This window comes from Tachyglossus aculeatus, chromosome 5, assembly GCF_015852505.1.
Source record: "Tachyglossus aculeatus isolate mTacAcu1 chromosome 5, mTacAcu1.pri, whole genome shotgun sequence".
Lineage (NCBI taxonomy): Eukaryota > Metazoa > Chordata > Mammalia > Monotremata > Tachyglossidae > Tachyglossus > Tachyglossus aculeatus.
Genome location: NC_052070.1, coordinates 59079216 through 59093060, shown reverse-complemented (window position 1 = coordinate 59093060; position 13845 = coordinate 59079216).

The window sequence follows — 13845 nt, the reverse complement described above, 5'->3', positions numbered from 1 at the left end:
TTGAATGCTGACTCCACCACTTATCTGCTGTATGACCTCAGGGAAGTCACTTAACTTCTCTGTGTTTCAGTTTTCTATATAAAGAGGGTTCAATACCTGCTCTCTCTCTCCCTTAGGCTGTGAGCCCCAGGTGGAACAGAAAGTGTGGAACTCATTGCCAAGATCCGCCCTTTCCTCTCCATCCAAACCGCTACCCTGCTCGTTCAAGCTCTCATCCTTTTCTGTCTGGATTACCATATCAGCCTCTTCTCCAATCTCCCATCCTCCTGTCTCTCCCCACTTCAATCCATACTTCACGCCGCTGCCCGGATTGTCTTTGTCCTGAAACGCTCTGGGCATGTTACTCCCCTCCTCAAAAGTCTCCACTGTGGCTACCAATCAACCTACGCATCAGGCAAAAACTCCTCACCCTGGGCTTCAAGGCTGTCCATCACCTCGCCCCCTCCTACCTCACCTCCCTTCTCTCCTTCTGCAGCCCAGTCCGCACCCTCCACTCCTCCGCCGCTAATCTCCTCACCGAGCCTCGTTCTCGCCTGTCCCACCATCGACCCCCGGCCCACGTCATCCCCCGGGCCTGGAATGCCCTCCCTCTGCCCATCCGCCAAGCTAGCTCTCTTCCTCCCTTCAAGGCCCTACTGAGAGCTCACCTCCTCCAGGAGGCCTTCCCAGACTGAGCCTCCTCCTTCCTCTTCCCCTCCTCCCCCTCCCCATCCCCCCAGCCTTACCTCCTTCCCCTCCCCACAGCACCTGTATATGTGTTTGTATGTATTTATTACCCTATTTATTTATTTATTATATTTGTACATATTTAGTCTATTTATTTTATTTTGTTAATGTGTTTTGTTTTGTTGTCTGTCTCCCCCTTCTAGACTGTGAGCCCACTGTTGGGTAGGGACCGTCTATATGTTGCCAACTTGTACTTCCCAAGCACTTAGTACAGTGTTCTGCACACCGTAAGCACTCAGTAAATACGATTGAATGAATGAATGAATGAATCTGATTGTCTTTTATCTAGCCTTGCCCTCTCAAGAAGCTTCTAACCTAATCAGTTTATCTGACTTGTCCTTGTTCTTCCTCCATGAAAAAAAGGCACCAACTCAACCTCCTGTCCTCCCCGTGTCTTTCCTACTACTTTAGATGGCACCACCATCCTTCCTGTCCCACAGCTGGTAACCTTGGTGTCACCCTTAACTCCTCTCTCTCATTCAACCCACATGTTCAATCCATCACCAAATCCCGTCATTCCCACCTTCACATCATCGCTAAAATCTGCCTTTTCCTCTCCATCCAAACTGTTACCATGTAAATACAATTACCCCACCTGGATTGCTGCATCAGCCTCCCAGCTGACCTCCCAGCCTCTGCCTCTCTCCCCACTCCAGTCCATACTTGACTCTGCCTCCCGGATCAGTTTTCTATAAAAATGTCCAGGATACGTCAACCCTGCTCCTCAAAAGACTCCAGTGGTTGCCCATCCGCCTCTGCATCAAACAAAAACTCCTCATCATTGGCTTTAAAGCAGTCCATCACCTTGCCCCCTCCTACTTCACCTCATTTCTCTCCTACTACAATTCAGCTCTCAAACTTCGTTTCTTTGTTGCTAACCTTCTCAACATGCCTCGGTCTCACCTATCTCTATGCCGACCCCTGGCCCACATCCTGCCTGTAGCCTGGAATGCCCTCCCTTCTCAAGTCTGACAGTGACTTATAGTCTTAGTATAATGCTTAACAAATACCATCATTCTTCTTCTCCAATAATGTCAGGAACAAAATGAATTCCAGTATCCAGACTAACCAGGCTTTCAGGTCTGTTGTTTTCCAGATTCCTGAGATTTGACTCTTCCTTTCTTTGGACAATCTGTGTACCTGAATAACTCCCTTCTGCATCACCCACCCTTTCTCCCTTTATTCATCCCCCCCTCCCAGCCCCACAGCACTTATCTACATAGTCACTCATTCATTACATAGCTGTAATTTCTTTATTTTAATGTCTGTCTCCCCCTCTACACCGTACGTTTGTTGTGGGGAGGGAATGTATCTGTTATATTGTTCAGTTGTACTCTTCCAAGTGCTCAGCAAACAGTGAGCACTCAATAAATACGACTGACCGACCGACTGACTGACTATATGCACTCAGAAGTACCTGCAGGCTCTTCCTGAGAGCAGTCAAACATGGGAAAGGACTTAAACTGTTCTGTCCAGGAGTCCGCTTTTAGAGTGGAAGTTATTCAAGGGCAGGGACTATTGCTCTGGACTCGTGCCCGCCGTGGGTATTCAATCAATAGTGCAGATTTGAAAATAAATCTGACAAAAGAATAACAGCAGTTGCATGATCAGGGATGGAGACTCAGTTGGTGTTCTGGCTTCTGCCAGAAGAGAAGCAGCATGGCTCGGTGGAAAGAGCCAGGGCTTTTTTTTTTTTTAATGGCATTTATTAAGCCCTTACTATGTGCAAAGCACTGTTCTAAGCACTGGGGGGATACAAGGTGATCAGGTTGTCCCGCGTGGAGCTCACAGTCATCATCCCCATTTTACAGATGAGGGAACTGAGGCTCAGAGAAGTTAAGTGACTTGCCCAAGGTCACACAGCAGACATACGGTGGAGCCGGGATTCGAACCCATGACCTTTGACTCCAAAGCCCGGGCTCTTTCCACTGAGCCACGCTGTCAGAGGTCATGGGTTCACATCCCAGCTCCGCCACTCAGCTGTGTGACTTTGGGCAAGTTACTTCACTTCTCTGGGCCTCAGTTCCCTCATCTGTAAAATGGGGATTGAAACTGTGAGCCCCACGTGGGACAACCTGATCACTTTGTATCCCCCCCACAGCGCTTCGAACAGTGCTTTGCACATAGTAAGTGCTTAACAAATGCCAACATTATTATTATTATTATTATTATTCTGCCAAAGCAGCTGTCCCTGGATGGCTCGGGGAACACCCCGTCCCTCGGAAGACCCCTCTTGAAGGGAAGGGGTGGGTTCCTCTGCTCAAAACTAGTGGGCCTGTTTAGAGCATTTTAGGCTACTAGCACAGAGGACCTTCTCTAGCCTCCTGGTTGGAGCATTGATGTTTTCCCAAACATTTCTCAATCATTAGTTGGGCTGCTTCAGGGAGGTAGGTATCAAGTAGCATTACTCCCATTTTATGGAGGAGGAACCTGAGGCCAAGAGCGGCTGTCTCCAGGACAAGTGAGTAAGGGACCCAGCCAGGCTCGGGACCCAGTGTCTAGTTCACGGAGACAGGGAGAAGCAGCGTGGGCTTGTTGCGAGAGCACGGGCCTTGGAGTCAGAAGGTCATGAATTCTAATCCCGGCTCTGCCACTTCTCTGCTGTGTGACCTTGGGCAAGTCACTTCACTTCTCTGAGCCTCAGTTCCCTCGTCTGTAAAATGGGGATTGAGACTATGAGGCCCTAGTGGGACAGGGGCTGTGTCTAACCTGATTTGCTTGTATCCACCCCAGTGCCTGGAACATAGTAGGTGCTTAACAAATGTCATAATTATTGTTATCATTATTTTTATTATTAATGGAGAGAGAGATCGGTTGCAAACATACAGCCATGAGTAAAGTTTCATGCAGCCCCAATGATAGAGATGTCTCAATATTCAAAGAGATCCTCGAGGATGCAGAGATATATTAAAGCACAATTTCCACAGGAATATGCCCAATTTTTTTTTTAATAATGGTATTTGTTAAGCGCTTACTATGTGCATAGCACTGTTCTAGGCACTGGGGAGGTTACAAGGTGGTCAGGCTGTCCCGGATGGGCTCACAGTTTTAATCCCCATTTTACAGATGAGGTAACTAAGGCACTGAGAGGTTAAGTGACTTGCCCAAAGTCACACAGCTGACACTTGCAGGAGCAGGGATTTGAACCCATGACCTCTGACTCCACCGAGCCACGCTGCTTCTCCACATTCTCCAACATTCTCCAAATGTTGAAGAATTGCTGGAATGATTGGCAGGTAGGTGAGGTTAGTCTGGTAATGAGGTCCCAAATTTGGACAGATCTGTCTGGACCAATCCCGGGGAAGGAAAGAATAATAATTCTAGCATTTGTTAAAGTGCTTCCTTACATCCCATGAACTGGGGTAATAATAATGATGGCATTTGTTAAGTACTTACTATGTGCAAAACACTGTTCTAAGCGCTGGGGGGATACAGGGTGATCAGGTTGTCCCATGTGGGGCTCACAGTCTTAATCTCCATTTTACAGATGAGGGAACTGAGGCACAGAGAAGTTAAGTGGCTTGCCCAAAGTCACACAGCTGACAAATGGCAGAGCAGGGATTTGAACCCATGGACACATGAACCCAGTCCTTCTAGACTGTGAGCCCACTGTTGGGTAGGGACCGTCTCTATATGTTGCCAACTTGTACTTCCCAAGCGCTTAATACAGTGCTCTGCACACAGTAAGCGCTCAATAAATACGATTGAATGAATGAATGACTTCTGACTCCAAAGCCCGTGCTTTTCCCACTGAGTCACGCTGCTTCCCCAGCATATTGTAGAGACAGTACAATCATTCCCAGGCCCTGTCCCACATGGGGCTCTCAATCTAAATGGGAGAGGGAACAGATATTTAATCCCCAGTTTACAGATGAGGAAACTGAGGCCCAGAGAACTGAAGTGACTGTCCAAGATCACTAAATAGGTGACTGGTAGAGTCAGGATTCGAGCTTGGATTCTCTGTCCCTCAGACCTGTGCTCTTTCCACTGCTTCTTGAAGAAAGGGGGAAATTGACAGGCTTTTACATTTTGGTACAGTCTTTGTTTTATGCGTCGAGTCGTTTCCCACCCATAGCGACACCACAGATGCATCTCTCCCAGAGTGGCCCGCTCTCCATCGGCAATCGTTCTGGTAGATGTATCCATTAAGTTTTCTTGGTAAAATCTGCAAGTGACCTTCCACACGGTAAACTTGAGCATCCTCCCTCGACTCTCTCCCGTGCCGCTGCTGCCCAGCATGGCTAGTTTTGACTTGTAGCAGGTTGCCTTCCATTCACTAGCCACTGGCCAAGCTAGGAATGGAATGGACAGGCCTCTGCTTGACCCTCCCATAGCCGAGGCTGGTAGAGGACTGGAAACTCTCCAGGTGTGACCCTGACAGGGGTTTGGTACTGTGGGCATGTGCAGTTGTCTTTGCAGGATACTGGGATTCAAAGTCCCAGAGGACTCCAAGGGAAATTCGAGCCTACATAATAATAATAATAATAATAATGATGGCATTTGTTAAGCAGTTACTCTGTGCAAAGCACTGTTCTAAGCGCTGGAGAGGATACAAGGTGATCAGGTGGTCCCACGTGGGGCTCACAGTCTTAATCCCCATTTTACAGATGAGGGAACTGAGGCACAGAGAAGTGAAGTGACTTGCCCAAAGTCACACAGCTGACAAGCGGCGGAGCCAGGATTTGAACCCATGACCTCTGGCCTCTGACTCCCGAGCCCGTGCTCTTTCCACTGAGACACACTGCTTCTAGACTGTGAGTCCGTTGTTGGGTAGGGACCGACTCTATGTTGCCGACTTGTACTTCCCAAGCGCTTAGTACAGCGCTGTGCACACAGTCAGTGCTCAACAAATACAATTGAATGAATGAGTGAATGCTTCAGTACCTGACCCTTCCCACCCAGAGGGTGACTTGCTGACTCTGTCTTAGCTGCCATACTTCCTGGAGTCTACAGTTATTGACCCATCATCAGGATAAGTCTTTCCAAGGGCTGGTCAGGTTGACTCAGGCAGTAGACTGCAATCTAATAAAAATAATAATAATTGTGGTATTTGTTAAGTGCTGACTATGTGCCAGGCACTGGGGTGGATAGAAGCAAATCGGACCGGACGCAGTCCCCGTCCCACGTGGGGCTCACACTCTCAATCCCCATTTTACAGATGAAGTAAAGTGATTCGCCCAAGGCCACACTGCAGATGAGTGACAGAGTCAGGATTAGAACCCATGACCTTCTGATTCCCAGGCCTTTGCTCTAGCCACTAAGCCATGCTGCTTCTCATGAGAGAGCTCAGGCTTATTCAACCATAGGGCAAAGGTTGTAGCAATAGCAGCCAGGCTCAGCAAGCAAGCGGGTAGTCTGCCGCAGGAAGGAACCGATTATGGGGATGGAGAAACATTCAATTCTGCGATGAAGCCGGGGTAAATCACCAGGGTGACTCAGAGCTGCACCCCAATGTAGGCAGGGAACCTGGGGAGGCCGGGCCAGATATCCGAGTTGAAGCGGCACAGTCAGTAATTCTTTTGTTCTTTAGTTTGTTCATATAGTCATTTATTAGACTGCAAGTTCATTATTGTCAGGGAACATGTCTGCCAATTCTGTTGCATTGTTATCTCCCAAGTGCTTAGTACAGCGCTCTGCACTTAGTAAGCGCTCAATAAATACGATTGATGGATTTATTCATCAGGGTCACTTGGGCTGGTAACCCGAACCAAGGCTTACGGCGTAGCCTGGTGGAAAGAGGGGATTACAATTCCCAGCTCTGCCGCTTATCTGCCATGTGACCTTAGGCATGTCACTTCACTTTTCTGTGCCTCAGTTCCCTCATCTACAAAATGGGGACTCAGTATCTGTTCTCCCTCCTACTTTGTGAGCCCTAAGTGGTACCTGATTATCTTGTATCTATCCCAGTGCTTAGTACAGTTCTTGGTGCATATAGTAAGTGCTTAACAAATAACACAATTATTATTAATGGGGGAGCATGATCTCTGTCTGTGGCTGAGGAAAGGGGGACTTGGTAATATGGCGTTGATTCCTAGGAGGGACCAGCCAGGGGGGCTGTAGACAGAGGCGCATGAGCCTTGTTTCATAGGGGAAATGATCTATAGCAGGGTGAAGCAGGAGACAAGCAGCGTGGCTTAGTGGAAAGAACACAGGCTTTGGAGTCAGAGGTCATGGGTTCAAATCCCAGCTCTGCCAATCGTCAGCTGTGTGACTTTGGGTAAGTCACTTCACTTCTCTGTGCCTCAGTTACCTCATCTGTAAAATGATGATTAAGACTGTGAGCCCCCTGTGGGACAACCTGCTCACCTTGTAACCTCCCCAGCGCTTAGAACAGTGCTTTGCACATAGTAAGCGCTTAATAAATGCCATAAAAAATCAGTTGATCAATCAGTGATATTTATCGAGTGGCAGCATTTGAGAGAGAACATCAGAAGCGGAACATGCATTTCCTGCCGTCAAGGAGCAAGTGGTTTGTTTGTTTTTTGGTATTTGTTAAGCGCTTTCTATGTTCCAAACACTCTACTAAGCACTTGAGTAAGTACAAGTTAATTAGTTCAGACACAGTCCCTGTCCTGCATGGGGCTCACAGTCTAAGTAGTATGGAGAACAAATATTTAATCCCCATTTTACAGTTGAGGAAATGGAGGCACAGAGAAGTGACCAAAGTCACGCAGCAAGCAACTGGCTGAGGAGTTGGCAGAGCTGGGATGAAAACGCCCAGCCTCCTGCTCTTTCCACTAGGCCAAGCGGCTTCTCCATCGGTGTTCCTGCTTTCCGCTGCACCTAAAGTTCTGCTCGTGAACATCAAAGGATTCCCAAAATTATGAGTAAAGAGCAGACCCGAAATGACGAGTAAAGAGCGGAATCGTCCTTTTTATTGGCCTGGGCTACAGCAGTGCACGGAAGGGGCAGGGCCCAGCTTGTGTTAGGCTGGCTTGGGACAGATCAGAGGCAAATTCTTTGGGTTTAGGCTGGGCCCAATACAACCTTCCCTTTAGGGCCATTTTGGGCCAGCATGAGAAGGCCAGGGCCCAGGAGTTGGGCCACTACAATTCATTCTTTCATTTATTCAATCATATTTATTGAGCGCTTAATGCGTGTGGAGCACTGTAATAATAACAGTAATAATAATAATAATTATGGCATTTCATTCCTTCCTTCATTCATTCAATTGTATTTATTGAGCGCTTACTGTGTGCGGAGCACTGTAATAATAACAGTAATAATAATAATAATTATGACATTTCATTCCTTCATTCATTCATTCAGTCGTATTTATTGAGCGCTTACTGTGTGCAGAGCACTGTACTAAGCACTTGGGAAGTACAAGTTGGCAACATATAGAGACAGTCCCTACCCAATAGTGGGCTTACGGTCTAGAATGGGGAGACAGAGAACAAAACAAAACATATTAACAAAACAAAATAAATAGAATAAATATGTACAAATAAAATAGAGTAATAAATACTTACAAACATATATGCATATATACAGGTGCTGTGGGGAGGGGAAGGAGGTAAGGCGGGGGGGGATGGGGAGGTGGAGGAGGGGAAGAGGAAGGAGGGGGCTCAGTCTGGGAAGGCCTCCTGGAGGAGGTGAGCTCTTAGTAGGGCCTTGAAGGGAGGAAGAGAGCTAGCTTGGTGGATGGGCAGAGGGAGGGCATCTGTCCCGCCGTCGACCCCCAGCCTGGAATGCCCTCCCAGGCTGGGGGTCGACGGCGGGACAGGGGAGAACGAGGCACGGTGAGGAGATTAGCGGCAGAGGAGCGGAGGGTGCGGGCTGGGCTGGAGGAGGAGAGAAGGGAGGTGAGGTAGGAGGGGGCGAGGGGATGGACAGCCTTGAAGCCCAGGGTGAGGAGTTTCTGCCTGTTGTGTAGGTTGATTGGTAGCCACTGGAGATTTTTGAGGAGGAGAGTAACAAGCCCAGAGCATTTCTGGACAAAGACAATCCAGGCAGCAGCATGAAGTATGGATTGAAGTGGGGAGAGACAGAAGGATGGGAGATCAGAGAGGAGGCTGATACAGTAATCCAGACGGGATAGGATGAGAGCTTGAACGAGCAGCGTAGCGGTTTGGATGGAGAGGAAAAGGTGGATCTTGGCAATGTTGCGGAGGTGAGACTGGGTGGTTTTGGTGACGGATTGGACATGAGGGGTGAACGAGAGCATTTATTAAGGACTTACTATGTGCCGAGCCCTGTTCTAAATGCTAGGGTAGATACAAGGTAATCAGGTTGGACACAGGCCCTGTCCCACATGGGGCTGACAGTCTTCAACCCCATTTTACAGATGAGGGAACTGAGGCCCAGAGAAGTTAAGTGACTTGCCCATGGGCACACAGAAGACAAGTGGCAGAGCCGGGATTAGAACCCACATCCTCTGACTCCCGAGGCTGTGCTTTTAAGCACTTGGGAGAGTACAATATAACAGTAACGCATGGCTTTGGTCCAGACCCAAGAGCGTATACCTGAAGGCTACTGGGACTACAAATCCAGTAGCCCCCAGGGTGTTAGACTGTGAGCCCACTGTTGGGTAGGGACCATCTCTATATGTTGCCAACTTGTACTTCCCAAGCGCTTAGTACAGTGCTCTGCACACAGTAAGCGCTCAATAAATACGATTGATGATGATAGTCAGAAGTGAGGTCAGGGATTGTTCCCGACCTAGTTGGGAACCATTTCCAGTAGCCCATGATCTACAGGCTGGCTTGTGTGGCCCAGGGGCAACTGTGTCCTGGGACGGGCCAGAACAATCAACGCATCGATAGTATTTATTGAGCACTTACTATGTGCATAGCATTGTAAAAGTGCTTGGGAGAGAGCACTGCGATACTGTTGGTAATAATAATAACTTTGGTATGCGTTTAGCACTTACTATATGGCAGGCACTGTACTAAGCACCGGGGTGGATACAAGCAAATCGGGTTGGACGCAGTTCCTGTCCCACATGGGGCTTCCAGTCTCAATCCCTATTTTACAGATGAGGGAACTGAGGCACAGAGTAGGGAAGTGACTTGCCCAAGGTCACACAGCAGACAAGTGGCAGAGCCAGGATTAGAACCCGTGACCTTCTGGCTTCTAGGCCTGTGCTCTATCCACAATGCCATTCTGTTTTTCGAAGTGATTCCTGACCTCAAGGAGTTTACAGTCTAGTGGGAGGAGACATTAAGTAGGGCAGAAATAAGACAACTGACCAGAGACCCCGCTAGAGAGATGGAGCCTTTAGCAGAGCTGAACACCCTGATTCCCCCACCGAGTCCCCACTGACTTTATTTAATCAATAAATCAATGGTATGTAGGCCTTCCCAGACTGAGCCCCTTCCTTCCTCTCCCCCTCGTCCCCCCTCCATCCCCCATCTTACCTCCTTCCCTTCCCCACAGCACCTGTATATATGTATATATGTTTGTACATATTTATTACTCTATTTATTTATATTTTACTTGTACATATCTATTCTATTTATTTTATTTTGTTAGTACGTTTGGTTTCGTTCTCTGTCTCCCCCTTTTAGACTGTGAGCCCACTGTTGGGTAGGGACTGTCTCTATATGTTGCCAATTTGTAGTTCCCAAGCGCTTAGTACAGTGCTCTGCACACAGTAAGTGCTCAATAAATACGATTGATGATGATGATGGTTAACAACAATAATAACAACTGTGGTATTTCTTAAGCTCTTATTATGTGCCAGGCACTGTATTAAGGGCTGGGACAGATACAAGCAAATCAGGTTTGACACAGTTCCTGTTCCACATGGAGCTCAGAATCTTAATCCCCATTTCATAGATGAGGAAACTGAGGACCAAAGAAGTGAAGCGACTTGCCCAAGGTCACGAGCAGACAAGTGGCAGAGTCGGGATTAGAACCCAGGTCCTTCTGATTCCCAGGCCCGTGCTCTGTCCACTAGGCCATGCTGCTTCTCATGTTCCCTGCCTACAAGGAGTTTACAGTCTGGAGGAGGATCTTGCAGTCTAGAGGGAATGTAAAAAAACCCTCATCCTAGGATCAGAGCCTGCGGGACTTCTAGCCTGCAATAATCAATCAATCAGTGGCAGCGTGGCTCAGTGGAAAGAGCACGGGCTTTGGAGTCAGAGGTCATGGGTTCAAATCCCAGCTCCACCACTTGTCAGTTATATGACTTTGGGCAAGTCACTTAACTTCTCTGTGCCTCATTTCCCTCATCTGTAAAAATGGGGATGAAGACTGTGAGCCCCCCGTGGGACAACCTCATCACCTTGTAACTTTCCCAGTGCTTAGAACAGTGCTTTGCACATAGTAAGCGCTTAATAAACGCCATTATTATTATGATTATTATTATTATTATTTATTGAGTGCTTACTATGTGCAGAGCACTCTACTAAGTACTTGGGAGAGTACAATACAACAAAATTAGCAGATATGTTCCCTGCCCATAGCGAGCGGGGGAGACAGACATTAATATAAATAATTTATAATATATAATTTAGTAGTTATCATTATCTCTTTACATTACAGAAATATGGACCAGTGGAAAGAGCAGGGGCCTGGGAATCAGAGGACTTGGGTTATAATCCCAGCTCCACCATATATCAGCTATGTGACCTTGGGCAAGTCATTTAACTTTTCTATGCCTCTAATTCCTCATCTGTCAAATTAAATACCTGTTCTCCCTCCCCTTAAAGTGTAGTACAAGTACAGCGTCCTATCTGATTATTTTATTGCTACCCGACACTTACTGTAGTGCTTGACTCATAGTATGTTCTTAAAAGACACCACTATTATTATTATTAATAACCTGGTCTATTTTGCACCCAATATTGATTCCTCTGGCAGCTGGAACAGAGTCCTTACCCTCTGGAATGAACGCCATTCTTGAAAACCTGCTTTCTCCCCTTCTCTCCTGTAAAATTAATTCGTTCGTTCATTCAACCATATTTATTGCGAGCTTACTGTGTGCAGAGCACTGTACTAAGCTTTGGGAGAGTACAATACAACAATAAGCAGATACGTTCCCTACCCACAGTGAGCTCACAGTCTAAGAGGGAGACAGACATTAATATAAATAAATTACAGCTCTGAACATAAGTGCTGTGGGGCTGTGAGGGGGAATGAATAAAGGGAGCAAGTCAGGACGTGGGAGAGGAGGAAAGGGGGTGCTTAGTCAGGGAAGGCCTCTTGGAAAACGAAAACAAAGCAATTGCATCAGGCCCAAGGAAACAGGGGCATTTGTGGCTATGAAGTGTGAACAGAAAAGTTCCCAGGACTGAAAATTCCATTTCAAGTTCTCTTAACACCATTATTATTATAATAATAATTTAGGCATGTCATCATTTCAGTTGGGTATTAAGTTTGCTGGACCCCTTGCCCAAGTTTTTTTTTTTTTTTTGGAAACGCAACTCTTGACAGGAAAGTGGGGTGGAAGGAGATGGGATACCAGCTCCGTGTTGGGAAACAGACTGGCCCCAACTTGCCCAAGGTCCCAGATGCAGAAAGAGAGTAGAGTGGGGTCTGGCCTGTGGATTTGATCTGGATTTTCTTTTCTACCTTCTTGCCTTTGCCTGGAGTTGGGAAGAGCTGGCTGATCATATCTAGGCTTGTTAAATGGTCAATGGTCGATTGTTCTAGTTGCCAAGTGCCTGACTTCTCCTGTTTGTTATTTTATTAAGTTAACCACTCACCTTTCAAAAGGCAAACCTGAGCATACAGTGCCCTAGGGAACACCTACGCAGGAGGTAGCTACTTCCTGATCCTAGGGTCAGAAGCCCCATCGATAAAGCAGGTAATGCCAGCTGTCCAGTGGAAAATACAGGCTGTTCCCAGTGGGAACAGGGATTTGGAATGATGGTGGACCACTATGAAGTGAGGGCTTTAGCCTGAGAAGCTGGGAGAAAGGTAGCAGAGAAGCAGGGTGCTTCAGTGGATAGACCACAGGGTTGAGAGTCAGAAGGACCTGGGTTCTAATCACCGCTCCACCACTTCTCCGCCATTTCTGTTGTGTGACTTTGGGCAAATCACTTAATTTCCCTTTTGCCTCAGTTACCTCATCTGTAAATGGGGGTTAAGATTGTGAACTCTATGTTGGACAGGGGCTGTGTCCAGCATGATTAGCTTGTGTCTATCCCAGGGATTAGTACAGTGACTGGCACATAGTAAGGGTTTAATGAATACCCTTGAAAAAAAAGGTTGTAGACTCTAATGGAAAAAATAATGATATTTGTTAATCCGTTACTATGTGACAAGCACTGTACTAAGCACTGGGATAGATGCAAAATAATCAGGTCCGGCACTATCCCTGTCCTCATGAGGGTTCACAGTCTAAGGAGGAGGGCGAATGTATTCAATGTATTGAAGCTCCACCTTACAGATGAGGAAACTGAGGCACAGAGAAATTAATTTTCCCAAGGTCACTTTGCAGTTAAGTGGGAAAGCCGGGATTAGAACCCAGATTCTCTGACCCCAGGCCCGGACCCTGTCCACTAGACTATTTTGCTTCTAACTCTGCTGTAGGACTGTGCTATAATAATCCCAGCAGACCTGAAGGGCAGGGAAAATTTCAGGGGACCGGTCAGACAGAGAAGTACCTGGTCCAGTGGAGAAGGCACGGGCCTGGGAATCAGAAAGACCTGGGTTCTAGTCCCAGCTCCACCGCCTGTCTGCTGTGTGACCTTGCGCAAGTCACTTCACTTCTCTGTGCCTGTTACCTCATCTGTAAAATGGGGATTCATTCATTCATTCATTCAATCATACTTATTGAGCACTTACTGTGTGCAGAGCACTGTACTAAGCACTTGGGAAGTACAAGTTGTCAACATATAGAGACGGTCCCTACCCAACAGCGGGTTCACAGTCTAGAAGGGGGAGACAGAGAACAAAACAAAACATATTAACAAAATGGAATAAATATGTACAAGTAAAATAAATAGAGTAATAAATATGTACAAGCATATATACATATATACAGATGCTGGGGGGAGGGGAAGGAGGTAAGGCTGGGGGGACGGGAAGGGGGAGGAGGGGGGGAGGAAGGAGGGGGCTCAGTCTGGGAAGGCCTCCTGGAGGAGGTGAGCTCTCAGTAGGGCTTTGAAGGGAGGAAGAGAGCCAGCTTGGCGGATGTGCGGAGGGAGGGCATTCCGGGCCAGGGGGAGG